The sequence below is a fragment of the Podarcis liolepis genome (assembly GCF_965112155.1).
Source record: "Podarcis liolepis genome assembly, chromosome: 1".
Lineage (NCBI taxonomy): Eukaryota > Metazoa > Chordata > Lepidosauria > Squamata > Lacertidae > Podarcis > Podarcis liolepis.
In genome coordinates this window covers 28,250,718-28,276,368 of record NC_139554.1, presented here as the reverse complement: position 1 = coordinate 28,276,368, position 25,651 = coordinate 28,250,718, and the positions used below count along the sequence as shown (strand labels likewise).

The 25,651-nt window shown below is 42.3% G+C and overlaps 1 protein-coding gene across 33 annotated transcripts in view; it reads left to right on the top strand.

The window, feature by feature from the left end:
• The window catches only part of NRXN3 (neurexin 3), a 1,209,742-nt gene that overhangs the window by 1,166,056 nt on the left and 18,035 nt on the right, over nucleotides 1-25,651 (top strand). The gene's annotated exons all lie outside the window — the stretch shown is intronic.

The following is a 25,651-nucleotide window of genomic DNA, read 5'->3' as shown; positions in this document are numbered from 1 at the left end:
CAATCCCATGGAGTTGGCAGGAGCAAGACACAAATATGTCATCATTTGGAGAAGCCATCTTCGAAGGAAAACAAACGTTCTGGAACCAGTACCTGCTCAGTTGGTCACCAACCATTGTGCTACATATTTGTAGTGGGGTTTTTTGAACAGGCCCTGGTGGGGAGAAGGAAAGTGGCATTTATTCTGGCATGTTAAAAGTTTGGACTACTGACTAAAAAGAAGAAGAAAACCCAGCATGCAGCTATTGTCATATCTGTCATTGAATTCTTCTTGATGGATGTGAAAATATGCCGTGAAAGTTCCATGTGCCCATGGGATTTTGAATGTGGCTAACATGGCGGTGTACCCACTCTATTTACCCAAACAATTTGAGGACTAAAGCATAGTCATTCCAAAATACTAAGCTGTGCCATGTTACCTGCAGCAGCGATGCTTCAAAATGTATCCACTGAACGGTCAAAACTTAGGGTGGCAATTTGAAACCAACTCGGTTTCTCCCTTCGACCCTAGATACATTTTGATGGTTTGATGGCTTTTCTTCTGGTGGGATAGATATGACAGTATTAATATCCAGCAGGCAACTGCAGTCTATTTTATTTTTAACGAATTCTTCCAAGTATTTATTTTTATTTTATTTCAAAGCTTGCCATGAGTTAAGCATTTCTATAATAGAGAACAGAATTTCATTGAATTTCTGTGTACAAAATTGATTTTTATGAGAATCTGTCCTAAAAGTGAAACACGTAGACAAGCTTATTACTTTTGTTTTATTTTTGTTTTGTTTCCTTTTATAAAGGGGGTGATTTTATTATTTTGAAGAGGCTAATTTTTTTATTAAAAAAATTCTAAAATCCAAGCATCAGATGGTTATGTTCATAGTACCCTGAAGTGTTTCAGATTAATACAATAATAATAATAAAAGCCACCCAAGGCTAGTGCTTTCACATTTCTCTTCCACCCCTCATATTCTGCTTGCATTTTAGGGGTAGGACTTGCTCTGGCAGTAATGAGAACCACTGTGGCTTTGCATGTACCTGGGAAGTTCCATGATAAACTTGGAGGAACATAACATTATGAATTGAAGAATAAGTTGATACACAGATCAGTCTAAGCAAATGGCAGAGTTGCTTTCTTCCATCAAATGTCATTGAAGCTCTTTAAGCCAAAGGTTTTGGCCTGCTTAACTACTGATATCAACATAAACATTCTTGCAGCAGCCACTGCTGATTGATAATATATTATCAAAATATATCCGTTCGATGGCTACATTCGCACTTGACACCAAGCCAAACTATGGCTTAACATGAACAAGTGAACATGTTGGCTGCTGAGGAGGAAATTGCACTTTCCCAGGCTGTCTAGCTCAGCACGGTGTGGTTTGGCTTAGCCCAGGATAGTGGTTAAAGTCTTTCCGCCTCAGTGGTGATCTGTAGCCAAGATTTGTCCATGGTTACAAAGGAGATACATTAACTGTTTCAATGACTTTATGCTGTGAAGTGATCTATGCATTTGTTTTTTATCATCATCATCAACAACAACCACACTCCTGGGTTTGGATGGCATGCTAAGCCCAGCCTAGGCTTAGCTACCACCCAGTACTGAGCTAAAAGGCCCAGAAGGGGGCAAAACATTTGTGAACTCCTTTTTGGGAACCAGCACATTCGTGGAGTCCCACTAAGCCATACTTTGGGTTAACAAGATGCAAATCAAGCCATTGTCATGGGGCAAGTACAAAAGAACATCTATTGACTATTTCCTTCTCCCACCCCATGACTCTTCCCCCCAACTTTTTCTAATCCTCCCATTGTAGTCATATTCAGTCCACAAACATGTTGCAGAGTCAGCAGATGGGAAGGAGGCAAGGATGGCTGTTCAAAACCACCTAACCCAGACTTTGTGCTGTGTTTACAAATGCAAAGCAGTTACTACAAGGTTGTAGCCACAGATAATGGAGCCAAGGCATGATAAGCTTGCGATAACCACAGAAAACCCAGCTGGGAATTAAACAGGCCACAACTTCATTGGTTACAGATGCCAGTAGGTTTTGGAAAAGGCATTGGGTGTGTATCCTGAATCAACCGGCCCATTTGCTGCTTGGTTATTTTGGCAGGGTTGATCAAGGTTAAGGATCACCATATGATGCATATCAAATCAGAGTGATCCCCTCATCAGGATACCATTTAGGGGGTGCCATGGCCCATCTGTACCCCATCTGGGGTGACAGGACAGATGCACCCTTTAAGGGGATACCCTGATCCTTTGGAGTGGAGGAGGGTACCCACCCCCGTCCATTTAGACTAAGGATCCGGCCCAATGCCTTATCTGCCATCAAGTTGTGACAGTTACTACGAGGTAGGCAAAAACCCCAAATGGGCCTAATTATCTGGAAGCAAAATCCTCCCTGGCCCCAAATAGGGCAGCCAAATCCTTCCATAGCAAGGTCCTCTGCTGGGGTTACCCACTCAACCTTGGGCAGCCCCATCACATAAAGATCAGGCCATGACTCTGGCTTTTCTTAATGGTTCCAACTGTAGGCAAGCTCAAGCATTCAGTGCAACAGGAGAAGGAGGAAGTGACGCTCTTCCCCCCCCCCCCCGTCACACCAGAGCTGGGAAGAGGCCCTGATCCGCCACAACCACACCAAGCTGCAAACCTGCTCCCTGCCCCCCAAAAGTTGGTGATAAGCAACCTATTTCATTTAGAAAGGGCTAAAAGCACCAGAGTTGGTATTCTAAATAGCAGTTAGGAATCATTGATTCAAATTCCTCTGCTAATCTTTTAGGACCTCATTAAACTCTCCTACCCACTGCCTTTTTGCTGATTGCCAAGAAATTTGCATTTAAAACAGAAGCCTTTCTTCCCCTTTATCAATCTGCTCCTCTTATCCATCGCCTGCAGAGTTGTTGTGAAGGCAATATCACAGCCACTTCCATGGTGATGAATTGCGGTGGCACAGAACCTAGAGATGTGGCATCAGTGAATGAAGCAGGCTGCTACAAAATGAAAAATGCCTCTTCATCCATAAAGATGCCGTTTGGAAACATAGGGGTCGTGCCATAGAACCACAGAACTGAAAGGAACATCACATGAGACCAGGCTTTACCGCCAATGTGTGTTTTGCTTTGCTCAACTACTCCCAAGCTGGTGAAGTGTCTCCTTTCACTCTTTTTCTGTCTTAAATGCTATAAATCTGCTTTGAGACCCATGGGTTCTAAGTGTGAAACAGCTCAAGAGATATGGGGGAGATTGGTTAGTTTCCCCATTGCATATTACACTGAAAACCCCAAAAGGAGAAACATAATTTAGCTGCCTTCCCATGCACACTTACCTCATAGTAAGTTTTATAGTGAACACTGTTGAATTTATGTGCATAGAATTGCAGGTGTTAGGACCGCATCTGGTGTTGCCCTTACCGAGTTTGGGCAGCAAAGCCTCTTTCCCAGGTAGCTCAGGAGCTTCCAGCCACTTCACTGGTTGTCAGTAAATTTGCATTTAACATGGAAGGCATCCTCTTCCTTTATTGTTCAGCTTTTCTTACCAATTATCCATGGATGACTTAAGGGACAGCAGTTATTTCCTGAGGCGAAAACCAATGGGTTAAAAATGCAATGTAGTGTCGAGAAGTCCTGTGGTCCTAGTCCACTTTGCTGTTTTCAAAAAATAAGCAGAAAATTCACCCAATTATGAAATTTCATTGTCTGAGGGAGGAAAAAATCCTTGTGACAGCTGCCCACGAGCTTTTAGAATGATCCTTGAGTTTCCGAATTCATTTTATCTGCATCCAAAAATCATTATATCATCTCTTTTAATACCAAAATGGGAAATGGCCCTACCTAGCTGTTTCGGCTTAATCCCAAACGTGCTAGACATCTGCTTGATCACAGGTAGCTGGTGGCTGGCAATACTATGCAATCCAGGTGGACTTGTTACCTCTGGGTGGCTCCCAGCTAAGCCCTGTGTTACATTTCTGAGATCAAAGCAGAGCTAAAATGCAATGTGAGAGGCTTTTGTGTTGGGCTGAGTATTACATAAATGGAGGGACTTTTTCATTTCCTCTCCCAGTACACAGACAGAAATTGACTGCATAATCCTATGCATGTTTACTCAGAAGTAAGTCTCACAGTGTTCAGTAGAGCTCATGTCTCATGTAAGTGTGCATCAGAATGCAGCCTTAAATATAGAAGTACTAATTGACTGTGTTTCAATTCACCCAAGGATAAGTTTGTACAGACCGTTGGCCTGCTCCAAAACCTACTCACTGTGATGTGCAAGCTTTCCTGCATGCCCAGGCTCTCCCATTCATTTCAGTGCAAAGAGGAAGGCCTTCCATTGGATGTGAAGTGATTTGGGGAGCAAATAGTACAGTAGAATGGTAGCAGTGAGAGGCAGTAACGCTTCTGAATAAAAGTTGCTGGAGACCACAGGAGGAAAGAGTGCTCTTGTGCTCACAGTGCTGCTTGAGGGCTTCCTATAGGCATCTGGTGGGCCACTGTCAGAACAGGATGTTGGACTAGATGGGCCGTTGACCTGATCCAACAGGCTTTTCTGATGTTCTTAAGCACCATGTGCATCCAGAGCCTCTTTGGACTCATCTAGGCTTCCTTTTGTGCCACATTTCAAAGCACAGGTCTGAATTTTAAAACACTGTGTCTGAGTGTCAGTCCATCCCCACCCCACTTTTTACCACTGAATCAGAGCAAATGGCAATCCACAGAAAACCCAAATTGCTATTTGTTCCTATTCCGTTTTAAAGAGCAGGCTTTGCTGGGGAAAATGGATAGGCAAAAAAAGGGGGGGGGCTCGGATGCAGAGTTTTAAAACATGGTGTCGTGCCTAGAAAGCGTGGGGCAAAAGGTAATTGTGGATGAGTTATTTGGTAATTTTCAGATTAACACGGATAAGCGAAAAAACGGAATAAAACTGCAGCCTGGTGTCCTTACGGTATTCACCAAAACAAGAAGACAGAAACAAAATCTAGTATAACATTACTCCTTAGCTATGGTTTTAAGCCTTCTTTTTGCCCCCAGTGTTTACGCAGCTCATGTATGCTGACTTTAGTTTTATCATCCTGACAGCAATCCCTGCCTGCATTTTGTTTGTTTGTTGCAGAACAAAAATGTCAGTATATTTTATTCTTCCGAGAAGCTTGATAAGGTGAAGCTGACACACCACTGAATAAAGCCAGCAGGCTTTTCCTAACAAGCGTCTGCACAGAGCAAAGCTCCACAGAAATAAGAAGGTCCAAAGTGTATTGCACTAAAACATGCCAGCAATAGTGCGAGTGCCAGGCGAAACATGTGTGAAATCAGAGGAATGCTAGGTACATCTGCAAGCTGCGCATACAGATTTGCCCTTTTAAGAATTTGGAGGCCGCATAAGCAGCGAGCTTCTTCCATCTATGGCCAGTTGTCTCTGCTCAAACTCCAACGATGTACATAAGCCTGAGCTGAGGGCCAGAACTGCAAAGACAAGGGCTGCCTTGCAACAAAGACTGCTTGATGGGACCAGGGCCAGCCCCAAACCATTTTCTTTCTGCAGCAAAGAACAAGATAGTGTCCCCCAATTGCCATTCCATGTATAGAAGTGGATTGGACTGGCAGGTGGATCTAATTTCAGCACAGTCGTACCTCGGAAGTCGAACGAAATCTGTTTCGGAAGTCCTTTCGACTTCCAAATCATTCAGAAACCAAATTGCTGCTTCTGATTGGTTGCAGGAAGCTCCTGCAGCCAATCAGAAGCCACTGAAGCCCTATAGGACGTTCAGGTTCCAAAGAACATTTGCAAACTGGAACACTCACTTCCAGATTTGCGGCGTTCGGGAGCCAAAACGTCCGAGTACCAAGGCATTTGGGATCCAAGGTACGACTCTGTTGGCTAGTTATGGGGTGCTGGACAGGGTGCAGCTCTATATACACAAAGGTGCAAGCCTTGAGGCTCAGGAGGAACAGCCATGGGTCAGCTGGTTCTTCCCCCTGATTTTGCCACCTGAAGAAGTCGCTTCACTCGGCCTAACGATAGGGCCGTCCCTGGATGGAACTTCCTAGTTACATGCATTTTTTTCCTTATGCCACACACACACAAAAGAAAGAGCAAGTTTTACTGATTGTTCATGCAGATGCCTTATAAGGTCCCTCTTATTTTAATTTGTATGGTTTTTATGGTTTGATTTTAATGTACTGACCCTTCTCCTTTCTAAGCCCCAAAAGCCCCCTCAAGGATTTGATATCTATATGTACACTATGTACGATATATATATATGTGTGTGTGTGTGTACATATATATATATGTGTGTGTTATAGAATAATGAAAAACCAATTTTAGCGATAGTCCTCATCATCCAGTCACATGTTTACACAGAAATTCATGCCCTCATCTAATCCTGTCATCCACTAATGTGGAGAGATGCATGATATTGTTATTAATTAGTGTACAAAGCATGTCAAGGTTTCTTTTAGAGCATCCTCCCCCCTTTAATTTATGTTAAGTATTTTTAATAATAATTTCATCCACAAGTTATCCTTGGGGAGGGCTGGGGCAGGGAGAAAAAAATATATAGGTATATCTATCAATATAGTCATGGTTAACTCTGTGCTTATATTGGTAGATATACACACTGTATATATTTGAAGAACATTTTCTGTCGTTTCACCTCATCTTGTGCCGCATGAATTTTTGGTGGTTGACCGTTGCTTTTAATTTATTTATTATTATTATTATTTATTATTATTATTTCAGTCATGGTGGCACCATGCTGCCATTTTTTTCTTTAATTTGAAATTCATTGCTGAAGTTTTATGTTTTATTTCTGGAAAATGTCCTGTGAAATAAGAATTTGGTCCACTCAAGAAAGATATAGATCTGCAATCAAACAAAGGCAACAAAATCTTTTCTTGCCATCCTAAATGTTCCAAATTTTCCATATTGAAAAAAAAATTCACCCAAGAAAGTTGTGTACAAAAGAATGAAGATTCTTGCTCCACCTTCCCTTATTTTATTCTGCCTTATCCCCCTTCTTTCTCCCCTGCCCCTCTGCTTCTGTGGAGTGTCTTATTCTCTCCTTCTTGGTAGACATATTTTGCTTTTTTTCCCTCCAAAGTAAGAAATGTAACAATAGGGGGGAAGTCCCTCTAAAATCCCTCCTCCAGACCCCAACCCATTCCTCACATACAAACAGCTGATGGCATAAAAAGAATTTTATTGCAAGTGCAGAATATCTGTTGCATTGAATTTATTTCTTTTGGGGTCCGTGCAAGCACATTTTTGTGGCATGCAGTAGTTATTAGCTGACATAACTAACCATTTATGACCTCCATTGACTAATGCATGGGCTATAGTGACAACCATCTTGTTTCATCAGAGTGACGCATTCAGGCTAACCCAGCAATTCTATAGCGTACCTTTTGGGGAGCCGGGAGGATAGCTGTTTAAGTTCTTAAACCATTTAATTTCTTATGTAGTTGACTTTCTTATTGGATAATTTCTTCAAATACCATTGGCTACTTTAGCAGCCCCAGTGTTTATATTATTATTTTTTATGTTGATTTGTTAAGTCTTTTTGCTTCCCTCATTCCCTCCCCAGTCTCCTTGGGTAGCAATCTTCTGTCTTGTCTGTGTCCATCTGTCATGTTACTGTGTCTTGGAATCCATGGTTCTAGTGTCGTGTGATTCTGTTCTCTGTTCGTAAGATGTTCTAATTCCTCGTACTCTCTCACTTCCTCTCTCCTCCCACCTCCTTTTCCCCTGTCAATCTTTCCTAGAGGAAATTCCACAAAGGGGCAAAAACATCTAGCAATAGCTCTCGACATTAATTGCATTAGGAATCTCCAAACTATAGAGCAGCCTTTCCCAACCTAATGCTCTCCAGATATTGTGAGCCACAACTCCTGTCATTCCTGACCATTGGCCATGTTGGCTTGGGCTGCTGCGAGTTGTAGTCCAAAAATCTGGGGGGAGGGCATGGGTTGGAGAAGGCTTATATTGAGAAATTTTATACCTGAGACAAATTTGCAAATGCTTTCTAAAAATAAATTTGGGTGGAATCAAATGCAGCTTGTCTGCTCACATAGCAGCTTTTGATCTAGTGGACTTATATGTTAATATGAGAGGAGGACAGGTATTTTTTCCTGACTCCTGTTGCAGGCCTCTGTGCTCCCCTCCCCAAAATCTGTTCCATGTGATTGGTAGACTTTCCAGAGCATCTTAGAAGTTGATGCAGAGGGCTGCAGAAGGAAAGAGAAATTGGAGAGAATCGCCTTCCTCTCCCTCAAATGGCATATGAACTGTATTAACTTCGTAATGACAAGGCAACTACTGTCCAAGGAAAAGAGTAAAATAACATTGTCCAATGCCAGCCATCCTTAGCAAGAGCCCCAGCTCTGTGGCTATATTGTTTCTGTTTCAAACAAAACTCTAAACCTTTCCCTCTAGAAGCGCTGCAAGCAATGGACTTGCGTTTTAAGTGCAACCCACAGGATAACTACAACTTCTTGTTTTAACTTCAACTCAGTTTATTCTTGTAATCAGAAATTCAGGTAGACATGACAGGAGATTGTTATTTATATAAGGTGAATACCATGTGGGTAGATGAAGGGCAGCCAGGAAAATTCGGATAATCAGGATCTTTACACAGTTGGTGCTTAGTTTAGATAAAGTAGACTGTGTTCTTTAGTTTGTCTTTAAGGCAGAAAACAGTGAAAGGCTACCCAGGTTGTTAGTCTGAAGTCATAGTAACTTTTTGGGGTTGTATTCAGGTAAGTCATACTCAGAGTAGAGCCCTTTAAATCAATGGACTTAAGTTAGTCATAACTAGCTTAAGTCCACTGGTTTTGAAGGGTGTATGACTCAGCTGGGTAAAACCCATGCATGCAATCATACACATGTCTACTTTAGAGTAAGTTCTAGAGTTCAGTGGGGCTTACTTCTAAGTAGGCATGTATGGGATTGCAGTGTTTGTGGGGGGTTTTCCTGTTGCAAAAACAGAATAACAATCTTCTGGTACTTTAACAAGCTTTAATGCTATGTCTGCTGTTCATTTAAGAGTTTAAGAGTTTATTTAGCTTGAAATTAGTATCTTTTGCAAATTGTATTGTTGCTCAAAGGGAAGTGCAAAACATTTTTAGAATTGCATTTGTTAGGGGTTTGATGTATTAAAGGGTATTAGATATGTTATAAATAAATGTGAATACATGTCAGAATGCAGTTAGTCCTTCCACTGTATAAAGTAGATCTCATGTCAAGCCATTGAGGCTTACAGTTGTCCAATGCTGTCTTTCTCAACAAGGTTAATGGAGCGTTTCTTTGAGAGTAAGGTGCTAATAAATTTTTTGTGGGTTTTTCCATCATTTTTCAAGTGCCTATTAGCAGGCTTAAGGATACCTCAATGTTTTTGAAAGTACCCCCCCCCCTAAATAGGGGGAACCATAAAAAGAGGAGGGACCCAAAAATATCCCAATAGGGACTGAGCAGGCACAGAATGCTGAGTGTGGACAGAGAGTGGGAAGTGTGTGTGTGTGTGTGTGTGTGTGTGTGTGTGTGTGTGTGTGTTGAACAGAGTTTTGCGAAGGGGCATGGCTGGCTGGCATCCTCAAGAGAAACACTCCATATTACAATGTTTTGTACTAATAAAAGGTCCCGCTTGTATTAGTATAATTATAATTAGTATAATACTGATGGTTACAGTTATCAGTATCTTTATATTGATTAGGATTGAATGGAGCTCTTCTCATCATACACAGCACCTCTGTCTCACAAGGTAGAGGAGGATCTCTGATTTCCTCCTGTGCTACTTTGGCTTGATTTGCAAGTCACACTAACTCAAACCACAGTTTAATCTGGATATGTGAGCTTACAGGTTCCCAGAGAAATTGCAGCCACTTCCCTCCTCCCCTGTTGTTTTGCTCTTGCACTGCACCGCGCTAAGCCATAGTTTGGCTTAGCATGTCTTCTGACCCCAGGCTTGTGGTTTAGGTCTCTTCAGACTAACCACAAGCCGTAACCCATATTATGGGTTAGGTCATTACAGCACGGCAGCAAAATGGCCCGGGAAGGAAGAAAGCAGCTGCAATCACCTCCCCACAAGCCCGCATGCACGCATATTCATGCTACACCATGGTTTGTCTTAAACCAGACCATAGAATGCTGTTCTAGAGGGCCAGCTTTTCAGTGTTTTTGAAGGGCTCTAGTGGGAAGGAATAGGCCTCTTGCAATTCTTAGGATCTTTGCCTGGGCAACGCGCTGTTATCCCTCAATATCCGACTCCCATATAAACAGACAGGACACATTACTTTGGATCAAATCAAGAAATATCTTCATTGATTACAGATGTAAAAGTTTTTGCATTGGCCAGTGATGGCCAAACCTGACCCTCCCACTGTTTGGGGACTACAGTTCCCATCATCCCTGACCACTGGGCCTGTTAGCTAGGGATGATAGGAGTTGTAGTCCCAAAACAGCTGGAGGGCCAAGTTTGGCCATCACTGGTATAGGCACTGGGTATAACCATTGACAACCAGCCCCTCTGCTGGATGTATCCCTTATAGGGGTCAATCCGAAGAGGTCCTATGACCTACATTAAGTAGGAACCCCCACAAAGGGATTGCCTCCTTAAGGAGCGCTATGGTCCTAGCCATCAGCTGGGTGTCTGGACAGAAGCAACTCCCACCAGATTCATTCAACGGGATACCCCCAAAGTCTGGAGGGGCAGGCAGAGGCTACAACCTCCCCTCCAACAAAGACTAAGGCTTACCCAATGCTTAAACTACAAAGGTTGTGACAATGAGGAAGGCAAAACCAACAGACAGAGGCCATTAATCTGATAGAGAAATTCCTCTCCAGCCTCAAATATGGTGACCAACCAAGTCCATAGCAAGGTCAAGCATATAAAGCCAACATACAGGGAGGATGGGTAGAAGATCTGACAAGGAACTACAATGCAAGGGCTGAGGCTGGTGGGAATATATACCTGAGGATTGGATCCATTATTTCTATGTAGCTTCACCTATGTACATTGTGTTTACAGATAAGCAGAAGTTTTTAAACTCCTGGCACAAGGAGATTTATAACAACAGCTCTTCAGTTAATTGTACTGTACATTTTTAAAAAGGGAAATGGCTGCTGATATTGTTATTATTTTTTATGTATTTTTGAACATAAAAAACTCGCCACCCTTCATTATATGGCTCCCAATTTAAAATAATAGCAATAAAAATGGGAGCAATACAGGAAAATCACATAATTAATTTGCCATGCAGAATGAACTGGCGGCACAGGCAAACAGAGGTTTGTTCCCCATGAACTCTAGTCTGTGTGCACTGCCAACCCTAACCCGTCTCTGCACCGTCGTGAGCACTGATGGTGTTATAAAGTCTTATTGCCAGTTATTACTTTCTATATAAAGCTAGGGCTCGTCCACACCTGTTGAATCTGCAGGAAAATCGATTGATCTTCATTCCAATTCAGCAGTAGACAATTAGTTTTCCCAGGGGAAAGTGGCAGGAAAAGTGGAAATTTGGACGGGTCTAGACAGACCATGAACAGCTTTTTAACTTTGATTCCAAGCTTCACCCAGTACATGGAAGGAACTGAGGGTGAGGTGGGAAATACTATGTAACGCATGGTGTGAAGAAAGACAGGAATTTAATAAGAGTGGCACGTGTGTTCACTGGCGGAGGAAGAGGAGTGGGGGGGGAGAGCGCACCGCCCCTGGCAGCGTGATCCCGGCAGGGTGCCATCGCGGCTGCCCCCCTGCCTGCGCTGGGCGCCCCATCCCCCGCAGGCCCCTGGTGCTGGAGCATGAAGCTCTGCCACTGCGTCTGTTAAAAACAACCCCCCACCCCACTGATAAAGCATTACATATGTATAGAAGGAGCGCCGCAACCCCAGAATCAGTCACGACTGGACCTAATGGTCAGGGGTCTCTTTACCTTTATGTATAGAAGGCAACGAACTACCATATAGGAAACAGGAAGGCAGAAAGCTTGTTTGAATTGTTTTCAAAGGAAATAAAAGTCATATCTTGCCACCCGTGTCACTAAAAGAAAATCAAGTCTAGCATCCATGGATAATGGGTTCTGAAAGAGAGATCTGGAAGCTTTTCTTTTTTTCTTTGGTTTGATTTTGGGTATGATGTTTGCGTGCATTTTGTATTTATTGCTAACGTTGTCAGGATCAGAAGACATCATGAATATAAAAGTATGTGAAGGTAGGAGAGTACAGTATCTGTATCGGAAACAGATTGAGGGGGGAGCTGGAATATTCTCTCTGGAGAAGCAAGGGTAGGCCTGTGCTCATCAGGACATGGAATGGCCTGAGGTGTGCAGATTTGCTTGGCATAAAAGTGTTTGAGAGAAATCTTTTGAAAAGAAAGATCTGGCTACTTTCAAAAGGTTCCCCCCCTACTCAGGTATGGAAGAGGGCATATCTGAATATTTGAGTATTCCTGTCCTGAGTATTTGAAAATAAGGACAGGAAATGCATTTGGAAGAGAGACTGGACTATACCGACGTCAGATCATTCCATAAGAAATGGAAATGGTAGCATAAATTGCTACAATCTGCATGTTTATCCAAAGTCAGGAATGGGAATCACACAAGCAAGTATGAGCAGTATTCAACATAATTGTATTTCAGTATGTATTTCTGTATAGGGACGTGGGTGGTGCTGTGGGTAAAACCTCAGCGCCTAGGACTTGCCGATCACATGGTCGGCGGTTCGAATCCCCGCGGCGGGGTGCGCTCCTGTCGTTCGGTCCCAGTGCCTGCCAACCTAGCAGTTCAAAAGCACCCCCGGGTGCAAGTAGATAAATAGCGGTCGCTTACCAGCGGGAAGGTAAACGGCGTTCCGTGTGCTGTGCTGGCTCGCCAGATGCAGCTTGTCACGCTGGCCATGTGACCCGGAAGTGTCTGCGGACAGCGCTGGCTCCCAGCCTATAGAGTGAGATGAGCGCACAACCCTAGAGTCTGGCAAGACTGGCCCGTACGGACAGGGGTACCTTTACCTTTACCTATGTATTTCTGCACTGTTTCTGACATTTTCCCTCCCATTGAAATGCACTGAAATCGATTACGTTATTAATTATGTTTAGTTTCAGCCATAGTGGATAGCAAGCTAAACAACATAGGTTTTAGTGGAAGCTGAAATGTAGTAGAAAAGAAACAGTGCTGATTGTGACAGACACAGGACAGGATGGAAATCACTGCCTCCTTGCATCCTACAGCCCACTCAGGTTTTTTCCTGCTCCAGCTGCTGTGGTTATTCTTGAGAGACAAACCATAGCATTCAGGGACTGGTCCTCGTGGCATGGGAAGTGTCAGGGAATGGATTCAAGAAGGCTGATGACTGCCTTCATTCCACAAGCTCTGTTTTAGAGGATGGGAGTTTCTTCTCAACTCTTTTGACCGTGGAAGAACCCATCGTCAGTAAGCCCTTAGCACAAAAAGTTTCAGATGGATTGGGTAAACTTTGGGTCATAGAAAGGATAGGATGATGGCCTTCTGTGTTTGTTATGAGAGGGGAAACTGACACTGTAATCATTTAATGGGAAGTGGATGTTGTTTGAAGGCTATTAGCATGATTTATGTTGCAGAAAATCTGTAAGAGAATCATGTACTAGCATTGTTTTGTTTTGCTTTTAAAAATAACTTCTTTTTTTTTAAAAAAAAAAGGCTTCAGAGAAAGGCTCCTGGAAAATAATTCTGCACAGCTTGTCTTCTTTTTGAAAGGGGTGGGAGGAGATACAAACCAGTATAACATGTTTTGCTTCTCCATAAGGGTCTGACTCTCTGAGTCGCAGTTGCCACCATCAATTAATTTATTTTAATTATCATTGTTTCTTTCCCTTCTTTTTTTGCTTCCATTTTTATTTTTCCCTTGACATGACATCCGGAAAATTAAACCCATCTGCAGATTAGTGGAGCTTTTTCTACCTCACAGGAACATCTGTCACAAAACTGCACAATGGATGTATTAGCAAAAGAAAGTCTTTGATTAGCTTTGTAAAAAGTGTGAAGGGAAGCAGGGATGCAGTGGCATTTTCAGTTGTTTCATTCATAGCTTTTCATTATTACTTTTGAACAGTAAATGCGAGACTAAAAGTCCATCCCTGAAGCCGTGTGATCTTCCCAACAGCTGCTGTTTTCCATATCTATCAGGGTTGGAGTTTCCCTCCCTCTCTCGTCCTAGCATGAAACACCCCTAAAAATAAAATAATTCAAAATGAAGGAGTCAGAAATGTAGAGGTATTTTTAGAAACAGCTGGTAAAACAAACTGCTGTAAATGTTATCCCTGGAGCACATCTATTCTAACAGGGTTGTTTAAAGATAAAAACAGCCACTGGTGCTTCTACTTTTGCAGCATCAGTAGTAATTCTCACATGCACAAAGGAAGAGCAGAGAATCCTGGTGGGAACTTTCAGTTTGCATTGCCCATCAGCCATTATTTGAACCCTTCCCTGGAGAATCATGCACGTTCAGAGCAAACATGAAACAGAGAGCATAAATAAGTACAGTCTCGTTATTGTTGCCTGCTTTCCTAATGATGCTGTTGCCACCAAGAAGCTGAACTGCACTGCTGCCTGTTTACATGGGAAGCCTTTTGCATGAAGTGACTCCTACATAGTTTGGGGTGCTTTTAACCATGTCAACAAAAACCATTTGGGGCTTGTTTTCTGGCCCTGGTGCCATGTGGTTCCTTTGACATGAAGTTTCAGATTCAACAGAACTGAACTTTCTCTAGCTAATTGCCCTTAAGAGCCTATTCATATTAAAGATATGGTAATGTATATCGTCACCAGGAGAGGTATACGGAAGGCGAGGCTGCAGAATTGGAGACTGGGGCATGGAAATGAGGGTGGTCTTTGTTCAAGGCAGATTTGAGAAAAGGAAGGAGAAGGGAAAAGGGTGCAAAAAGGAGGGAGTGGAAGGCATGGGAATAGGGGTGAAAATGAAAGTGGGGATGCAGAATACAAGGGGATTGTGGCTTCATGATTGGGCAGAAGGTGCTTAGTAGTTGCAATTTGTGGGAGGAGAAAGGAGATCACCATGGAAGTGAGCAAGGCAGGGTTGCACAAAAGGAGGGAAGAAGAATACATGGATATGGGGGGAAGGAAATGGGTGCATGGGGGGGATGAAGCCTAGAAGAGAGAAGTGGCTTCCAAAATAGAGTTGGGAAGTTGAAAACAGAAATTTGTATGTGATGGGAAGGGGAAGCTCTAAGGGGTTAATGGGGGAAGCTGTAGGGGGTTGGCAAGTGGAATGAGGAGGGATACAGGCATTAGTATGGGTGTAAAAATTCAGAGCTGTTTGTCATCCATATACCCCAAGGGAATTACCCTATTAGCGGTTAGTCATGCACGCATTAGAGCCGTGACATTTGCACACGGCATGTACAACACATTCTCTCCCCGTCTTCATACATTCTGGCAAAACCCCATACGCTGAAGTCGTTCTGCAAGGAAATAATTCTGCAGATAAGGCTGATAATATGGATTCCTGCTTTTCACTTGAACCAGTTTCAATTTTCTATCATGCTCCTGGGAATGGCACTCTTGAAAAGCAAGCCCATCTTTTCAGATGTGCCAGTTCCACAGCAATACAGAGTGGGGCTGTTTTCCACTTCATGTGGCAGCTCTGAATATCCAGCCCAAGATTTGAAAGCAGCAGCAGTGGATAGGAAAGTTTAATATGGATATGGAACAAGCACAGGAGGTGGAAAAAGGTTTGTCATATCAGGGGATTAAAGGGTAAGAAATGTAGCTTCTCTTTATAAAATCTGGAAATTACAGCTCTGCAGTAATGACTACAACAGTAGGAAAGGTAATCGAAATGGGGTTTCTGTACAAGGGAGAATATATTAACAGATATGTGCATATGTGGAGACCAGGAGAAATACAGGCACCCTACAGCAGTAAAAGAACATTGTGTTTAGCGCCATCTATTACCAGGAAATGCACACATCACAACAAAAATGTAATATCTGTAGGTCTCAGGGAGAGCTTCAGTAGATGGCCCACTGTGCTTTCTCCACAATTAAAACCATGGGACCACAGAGAGAAGAAAAGTCATGGTACACCTGCAGCAGCACAACCAGACACCTTCATCTGCCCCAGCTGCAACAAAATATGTCTCTCTTGTATCAGTCTCCACAGCCACAGCAGGCACTGCAACCTTCCAACAGTTTGACTTAACCTCCAAAGGCACCCTCCTCCATTATCTCCTGAGACAGATGGATGCCAACCAAATCAATCCACACTGTGTCACCACCACATGTTCTAGCTATTGACTTACACAGATTTAAAATATGCAGAGAAGGGTGGTATGTTAAGCATTATAGCAAAGTGGAACTTCTTCAGAAGCACACTGACACCAAATACTAGTTCCTGAAATTAGCATCACAGCAAGTTTATTATATTGTCCAGTAGCACCTTAGAGACCAACTAAGTTTGTTCTTGGTATAAGCTTTCATGTGCATGCACACGAAAGCTTATACCAAGAACAAACTTAGTTGGTCTCTAAGGTGCTACTGGACAATTTTTTAATATTTTTTTATTTATTTAGACTGTGTCATACCAACATGGCTACCTACCTGTATCAGGAAGTTTATTGGCTTCATTCCCACCTTGTGGGGTCCCCAGAGGCACCTGATGGTTGGCTACTGTGAGAAATAGCCAGGGTCAGAACAATACATTTTGCTACCTGAAGCAAAATACAAAATGGTGCCTCCTTTCCATTCTAGATACAGAAGCTGACTGGATGGGTGGTTGAATCTGACCTCAACATTAGTGGCAGGTTAGCATTCCCCACTGTACCAGGAGTCCCAGGAGGTACTATGTGGCAACAGAGGGGAATGGCTGGGGCTCAGGAAGAACAGCTTCCCTCTCCCCCTGTATTTGTTACCTGAAGAGTTGTCTCATTCTGCCTAATGGTAGGACCGGGCCCTGAAATAAGATGTTGGACTTGATGGACCCTTACTCTGATTCTTCTCATTGTTTAATATTTACAATGATGTCCCACCTTTCTACATATTGTTCCCTAGATGGCTAACTTCAAATAGGTTCAAATACAACACAGACCAATCCTAGAAAATAAAAGCAAGCCAGTAAAACTACAGACCAGGAAAACAGCCAGTTAAAAATGACAGAAGCAGATAAAACAGATCAGCTCAACAGGTCAAAGGCCTGTCAAAATTAAAAGGTCTTCTGGTGGTCTTATACAACTTCCATTAAGGCTGCAATCTTAAACACACTAGTAAACCTAGTATGGTGCACTAGGATTGGGTTGTAAATTTAAGTGAATTTTGATTATTGGCCACAGGGCTTACATCATCACCAATCAGTGCCTAACAGATTGATCTCTATATTTTAGTCACCACCTGGGTATACAGTCAGGTTCATAAACGTTTCCAGTCAGTCAATCAAAATATTCAGAATACGTGCATGATAAAACAGCGCTTCCTCATCCAAAACCAGTAATAATAGATACCAAAGCAGTTGCCTTGAATTGGATCTAAAGAACTGGATCCTTGAGGTATCTGCTGTCTTTGGGGAAATGAAAATCTTGTGAGTGTACAGATATATGTAAGATTTTTTATATCCTACTTGGGTTTCTTAGCTGGGGCCTTGTCACAGCTCAGTGAGGGTGCAGCACATACCAGGATTTGATTGTGGTGAACCGGGTCATTGAGTTCTTTCTAGGGCTGAGTTAAATGCCTTCCAGATTCTATTTTTGTAACAGAATCTGCCCTTTTGACAAAGTAGAACTTTTCATCTAAAAAGTAGGCAACCTGTGTGAAAATTGAGTGTCTTTTGAAGGTAGTTTCAAGGGAACAGTTTCCAGCTTTGGCGCTGTGAAGTTCCCAGATGTGGGACATGCTCAGAGAAATTCAGAAGCTGTGATTGAAAGAGCTAAAAACCCTAAAAAGACAAGCCTGTGAAAGCTCCACAGCTGTAGATTGAAAAGCTTCACTGTCCCCTGTGAGTCTTTAAAGGAGCATACATAGGGATGGACCAATATGTCAATTTCAGTGTCTCATTTTTTCCAGTCTTAACTTCAGTTCTCCACATTTCCCTTTGCTTTTTTTTTTAATCCTCATGAGTATTCATCAGCATTTTAGAATGAAGTTCTCCTACTATACACACTTTTGTATTTTTACCTATATTATTATTATTATTATTATTAACATTTATTTGTCACCTTTCATCTGAGGATCAAAGAGCAGTTTACAATATAAAAACAAGAAATGCAAACCATAGTAACAAACAAAAACAATAAAGTTTAAAAGGCCATATATTGTTTAATTAGTGAAAGAGGAATGTTTTTGCCTGGTGCCTAAATGTATGTAATGAAGGCAACAGACAAGCTTTCCTAGAGAGAGCACAAATGAGTAATGCATTTTTGTATGCTATTTTCACTAATGTGTTCACTTTTACAGACACTCCTATGCCTTTCATAACAAAATCTGGATAATTGCAAATTTCAAAAGATAGCTGTGTTTGGGTTTTCATATTGTTTCCAGAGGTACAGATTAGGTAGTTTCACAATAAAACGTGAACTAAACTGAATTTGTCCCCCATCTCTTAACATACTGCTCTCTCTTTCAAAAGGGAGCATTCCCCTAACCTAAACTGACCTAGCTTAGTTTTTGCAAGAGCTATGCAGCCCTTAAGCCTTGAAATACATCTTGCCAGAGAATTTCTTCAGTTCAACTGATCTTGAGTTTAGCTAGCCTCCCCCTTCCCACCCTACTGTGTTAGCCCTGAAAGTGGAGATGAGCGCTGTACCCCGTAGTCAAATTTGACTGGATTTAATCATCCAGGTCCTTTAATTTAACCAGTGTTTCCCAAACTTGGGTCTCCAGATGTTTTTGGACTACAGTTCCCATAATCCCTGACCTCTGGTCCTGCTATCTAGGGATAATGGGAGTTGTAGTTCAAAAACAGCTGGAGGCCCAAGTTTGGGAAACACTGATCTGAACTTTAACACAGGGAAATCAACAAATAGGGTGTGGGAATTAACTGGGGAAGGAGTATGTGATTTGTCTTTCAGTTAAGGATGCTTAGTCTTGATTGCTGGTTTTACCTTCATTAGAGGCTATGGTAATGGGTATCCTGTGGCCCTCCAGATGTTTGCAGATTCCATCACCCCTGCCCAGCATGGCCAATGGGATGCTGTGAGTTGTGCCGCAGCAACATGTGAAGGCGCACGAGTTCCCTGTTCCTGCAACTAAAAGCTGCAGAGAAGATGTGGGTTTTGAGATTGGATTTGAAGGAAGTAAGAGATGAACATAAATGTTCTGTGGGGTGAGAGAGCAGTTCTAAACATATGTGATGCTGGGGCAGGGAGAGTATTTTGCAGGAGCAAGATGCTTTCATATGGAGGTGGCTGGTGGAGTCCAGGATGTATCAGGAACTGGAGGAGAAATTCAAGCAGATTCCAGGGAAAAAAGAGCGGGGAGCGATTCCTTCCTCTTCAGATTGTCAAATATTGTTGGCCCCTGCCGGAATCAGAGAATGTGGAAATTGCTTTGCCAGTTACTTTGTTAGAACTCATGGTAGTACTGCTAAGAACAAGAAAATGTGAGAGGAAGCGCATTGTAAATTAGCTGTGTCTAATGCTTTCAGTTGAAACAGACAAGCTGGTGGGTTTTTATTTGTTGCAGTGGAGCTGGCAGGCTAAGGCAGGAGCATCCCAGTATCCAGCTCTCCTTCCTCAGTGAATCCCCTAGCTCGTTTTGATTAAGGTGTATATCCTGCCCATTACTTACTGTATTTCATTACAATGTTCTGCTCCAGTCCACAAGCGCTGAGTGGATAAGACACGCTTGAGGGTTTTCCAAATTCAGGCAGTTACTCTCTCCACCTCACCCCCCAAACTTCTCCAAGCACGGTTGCTGTATTTCTTTCCTGCATATTCTCATTTAACTGGAAATGGTTTTGGATGGGGCTTACTGACATTTGAAAAATATGCTGCAAGTCATCTGGTCTGCTCCCTCTGCAATAGGGCCATTCTGTTCATAGACTGCCTCTACACCATTCAGCAGTCAATGTGGTTAAAACACACACACACTTTTAAAAACAAATTAAAATAGTCCCAAATTTGACGGTGGTTCCTGTAGGGTGGAAAATAGATATATACATCACCCTTCTGGAGTGATTAATAAAATAATTGGTCTAGATTCAAAGCACGGGGCTAAACACAATTCTCTAGCAAGCGAGAGCACATAGCAGAGTTTTAAAACACAGAATCATGCAGCACAGCAAAGTGTGGGAATAATAAGTAGTTAGACCTTTTAAGTATCCTGTTCTAGGCACTTACAGCCCTTCCTCTCTCTACCCCTCTCACAATGAACAGTACACACCATTAGTAAGTTTAAATGCTTTACAGTACTTACAAACACTAAAGGTGATATTCATGGATTATTCTGTGCATAAGAAAGTAAACACAGGCAGCAACCTTGGGATACAAAATATAGTGAAATAGCTCTAAGCGAGTTAGTGTAGCCTGTAGCAAGCAAGCTCAGGCACATCTTATCTCAGTGAGTTCATATGGTGAAAAGAGAATGAACAAAGGAGGAACCTTAACTTTCTTCCTTCTAGGTGAGGGGCATGACCTAGATGAGTCTAGGAATACAGTTCTGTGGTCATCCCCTTCATGCAATTATCCTATGGCTGTACAACTGAAGAATAATAAAATAAAAAAATTCCTTCCAGTAGCACCTTAAAGACCAACTAAGTTAGTTCTTGGTATGAGCTTTCGTGTGCATGCACACTTGAAGAAGTGTGCATGCACACGAAAGCTCATACCAAGAACTAACTTAGTTGGTCTTTAAGGTGCTACTGGAAGGAATTTTTTTATTTTATTTTGACTATGGCAGACCAACACGGCTACCTATCTACAGCTGGAACAACTGAAGAATGCTTTTCAGTTATCACACATTTGAATATTCAGGGACAGCAAGGGTAATGATTCTAGCCCAGCTTCTGCAAAACATTCTGCTCTTACACATGCAGGGACTTTTTGACATAGAGAAGCATTCAAACAGTTTCCCACCATTTTTAACAAATTGGCTGGAAGTGCAACTCTCTTATAGTAAAGCACTCATACGCTGCCATAATGTGCACAGAGGCCATTCTGCTCTGAGTCTGAAAACCAATGTAGTTTAGAGATGCAGGTTGTGCCAGCACCTGGATTATATGGATAAATTGTTTATTCTTACTAGCAAAACCTTTTTTTTGAATTTCACCTTCAGGTTCCCGAGCTAAGGACCATGAACAGGAATAATGAACACATCACTATGAAAGAAAGTTGCAATTCTGAAGTAATAGAGATAAAGGAAATTAGTGTCTATGAGAAACTAATAGCCTTTCCTATTAAAATGCAGCCATATAACATCTTACTCTGTAATAGAAAGAAGTCTAAAGTGATGAGTTTTCTGCTCCTGTTAATTAACATTCTATCCCATTAGATTTGCTTCACTGTTAAGTTTCATTTTGTTGGTGATTATTATGCTACTGTGTATTAATAATCACTCAGGAAGCTCTAAATGTAATCATTATTAGCAACCCAAAAGTCACCCTATAGCTGCTTTCCACCCAAGAACTGCTGAGATTGCTGGCTATAGTAAAATGGGAGGAAAAGAGACGAGTTTAATTGTTCACATACCTCTAAAATACAAAGCCACATGGACAAAATTAGCTGCTATTTCACAAGCTCATTTTGAACACTGAAGAACCAAACTATAAAAGTTTTAAGCACCATATAGGGATTGTCCATTTATTTTAGGAACACCATTTCTCCGCCACCTCAGACTGCAATCCCTGCTGGGTAGGTAAACAAGACATCTGTTCAAATAGTTATGTATTCATTCATAATATTTATTCTAATGCGTTCATTTATAAAATTCACCAGTCAACTTTTCACATAAGTCAAAGTGAGATATAATTTTGCCATTCTAAAATCAGCCAGACAAATTAGGATAAAACAATAAGTTAAGTGAAAAAATAAAAAATGAATCACCATGTTAGTAAAGTTATCATTGTCAGCCTGCCCTTTCCTCTTTATATTAGTCTGTTGTATGTGCAGGTTTTCATGCTTGATAAACTGATCAAATTAAAGACAGAATCTTGTCAGCCCCTTTACTCTCCCTCAGGCAGGCCCTTGCTTAGCACTGTAATGCTGACCAGTGTTTCAACAACAGCAACAAAATCCATATTCCATTTCATAAACACCACTTCCATACTTCCACCCTCAAAGAGCAAATTGCAGCCAACACACTTTCTGCCCTAACATCTTGTAAATGGCAGGCAGCAAACTGAGAGCTCCTTCGAAAACAGAGCACCCCTGCAGAGATTCAGAGAACCCAGTTGTATTATACATCATGCAACTCCTGTTGTGTTTTCATTGCAGTTACACAATGACTTGTCTACCACCGGAATTGAGTTCAAAGTACAGATTGATAACCCATTCGTTGCAATTTAGTCTCCAGATACTTACATCTGAAGTCTTAAGGGAGCCCTAATACATCTAAACCTTACTATAATCAAATGGAAATAGTATCTCAGGCTCTTAGATAAATGGAAGCCAACAGCCCATAAGATCCCTTGCCCAAGACTACACTTGCTGGGGTTATATGTCTTCTTCTGCAGCAATCAAAAAGAAACAGGTTTCTGTTTCTTCATGCTATTGGTTTTTTTGTTTTTAAAGGATCCTCTCCCTTGCAGACCACTCTTTTATCTTGCTATATGTTAGGGTTTAGTGGTCATGCCAGGCTGTAGTCTGGGATCAGGAGAAATTTTGGGCGGTACTTAACCTACTGTTGCATCTGTAATGATCTGGCCCTCTTCAGCCTTTACAATGGCATTGTGGTTGCCACATTAGGAGCCAATAGTTTGAATCAGATCACACAAGGTTTGGAGTAGTTTTAATTACACCCATAAAACACACTCAAACACATCCCCCAAAGAGGTGTCTCCCATTCCATGCAAATGCTTTTCAACATAGATTGGCAACCAGGCATGTAGTTGCTGCAATTTACATGATTGCATCAGCTCAAAAAGATGGGCTGATACAACAATGCAAACCATAGTGCGCACATCAGGGCTGGCCCAAGACATTTTGGCACCCAAGGTGAACCACAAAATTGGGCCCCCTTTCTGCCAGGGAAGAAGGGGTGAGTGAAGATCTGCATCAGGAACAAAAGAGGAATAAAGATCTCCATCGGGATCTGCTGCCCTGTGGAACCTGCCACCCAAGGCAGTCACTTTCCTCACTTTCCTCATGGGTGGGCCGGCCCTAACCCTACTGCTTCATACAATTGGTGTCTTCCCATGATTCTGTCTGAGACATGAACTACTAGATAGTCTAGAGCAGTTTCCTTTTTTTCTGAGTCAGGCCACTGGACCACCTGGCTCAGTACTGTCTACACTGATTGGCAGCAGCTCTTCAGGTTTTCAGAAGGAGTCATTTCCCAACCACACATCCAAGGATTGAACCTGGTACCTGCATGCAGAAGAAGTGCTCTAACATGTGGCGGCCCCATGCATTCCCAGAGGCCACTGCATGGCATGCTAGAGGCTCTGGTTATGATACTATGTATAGTCTGGACAGACAAGGTTGATGCTATTTCCTCAACCTGGCACAGATGTTATAGCGTCTGATAAAAGCCATTTGTCAGTGAAAACTAATAAGAGAAACCTCATATTTATGATACAATATACCTGGTTTCTGAGTGAACACTCCATGGGGGGATTAACTGTAAATGATGGGACATGCAAAATTATTAGGAAAAACAACCAAACTAATGTTGCCTAACGTTTCCCATGTGCAACTGCCGGTACCTCCTAGGGCACCTGCAAAAGGTCTCCGTGGGTATCCCCTTGAAAATCTAATAGTACAACAACTGCTCAGTTTCCATTTACACTGACTCAGCTTCTTCTACTCTGAACATGCCCCCTTAAATATGCCTACATTTCATTGGATGCCAGGATTGGACACCTACCCTCTCATCCATTCTGAACAGAGGAGAGGAGCAAAAAGCTTCTATTTGTGAGCGGGTGTGGTAGCGGCTGGTGTGGGTATCTTATCCCCATTGCTAGAGGGCATACCCACACCATTTTGTGGCCCTGCCTCTTTTTTCTGCTCTTTTAGATATGGAAGCCATTTTGTGTTATGCCACACAGACCCACAGCAAGCATTTTGAGTCTAGTATCCACTGCACTTCCTCGAAATTCTATATGTACCTACTAGCCAACTCTTGCTAACGTTCTGTGCCATCGTCACACTTTTGAGTTGCTAGCGAAGCATGGATATATTCCAGACACATTTACCTGGAAGTAAGTGTCACTGAACACAGTGGGACATAACCTCTGAGCAGGATCGCACTGTTAGTGCCTCCACTACAAGTTAGATAAAGTGGCCTCTAGTCCATGAAAGCCTACGTCACCATAAATCTGAAACTGGAGTGAGAGGACAGGAAAGTGCTCCCCTTTCAAAGAGCTCTATCCTTGAGCTTTAAAAAGGTTGGATTCCATTGTTCTCCTACTTTGCTCCAAAGTAAAATATTTTAAAGCTTGAGCAATGCCTGATTTAGTATTTTTAGCTCCAGTCTGACGCTGAGACCTTATTTCTTACACCCTTGCTCTGACACTGATCCCTTTAATAACCTCAATCAAGCCTGCCCCCCCCATCTGCACTTCAGCTAAATGGAGATATTCCTGTGCGTCTTGCAAAGATGCATCAGGCCTTAAATATTCAGTGCCTCCAGAGTGCTTTGAAGATGAAAAGCTGTAGCCCTGCTAAGGGTTATTTACAAAAGGCATGTATTTTACTGTGCCTGGCCCCAAGCTATGTGGCATTTGTTTTATTAATGACTTTAGGGGGGGTTCCACTCCTCCTGCCTGCAATGTAAGCTGTCAGAGAAAGAACATGGCTCCCTCAGGCAGCAGCTATTGAGTAGGGGAGAGAACAAGCAGGTGCCGAGTTTGTGTGTGCACGCACGCACGCACGCGCACACACACACACACACACACACACCTATATTTTTTAAACTTATAGGAAGATACTCTGTGGAGAGATGTGAATTACTGTTTCCACCATCACAGCAAAAGTTCCCACGCCAATGCTAGTGTTCCCTAAGGAAAAATAAGAATGACATGGGAAGTTCCTTGTGACGGGGTTGAGCCAATCTGTGGGAGAAATGCACTTGTTCTCCGCAGTAGTATGGTGTCACAACAACACCAAAAATGTTTTGTGGTGGGAGAATGTGGCACAAAGCGTTACTGCTGGAATGTTTGAGAATCAGACAACAGGGATGGCTAAATATTATTTATTGTCCATATTATATTGAGCTTAGGGATGAGGGAGGATTTCAGTATGTTCCACAATTTGGAGCAAAGTCTGCATGTTCACTCCTACTTGCTTTTTTTTTTTTAATAGAGTGGTCCAAGTGCTTTTTTCTTTCTATTAAAAAAGACATTTGTATCTGCTTGAAGCAACTAGGATGTTCAAAGCATTCTGCACTTAGTGACATGTTTTGAGCAAAGGGCCTTGGAAGCAGCAGTATGTTCTGGCATGTCACCACTTCCTGAGTAATTGCACAGAGAAAATATAGCTGCTCCCATGTACTTATAGGGCAGTCATCTTTTGTTCCATACAATGTCCC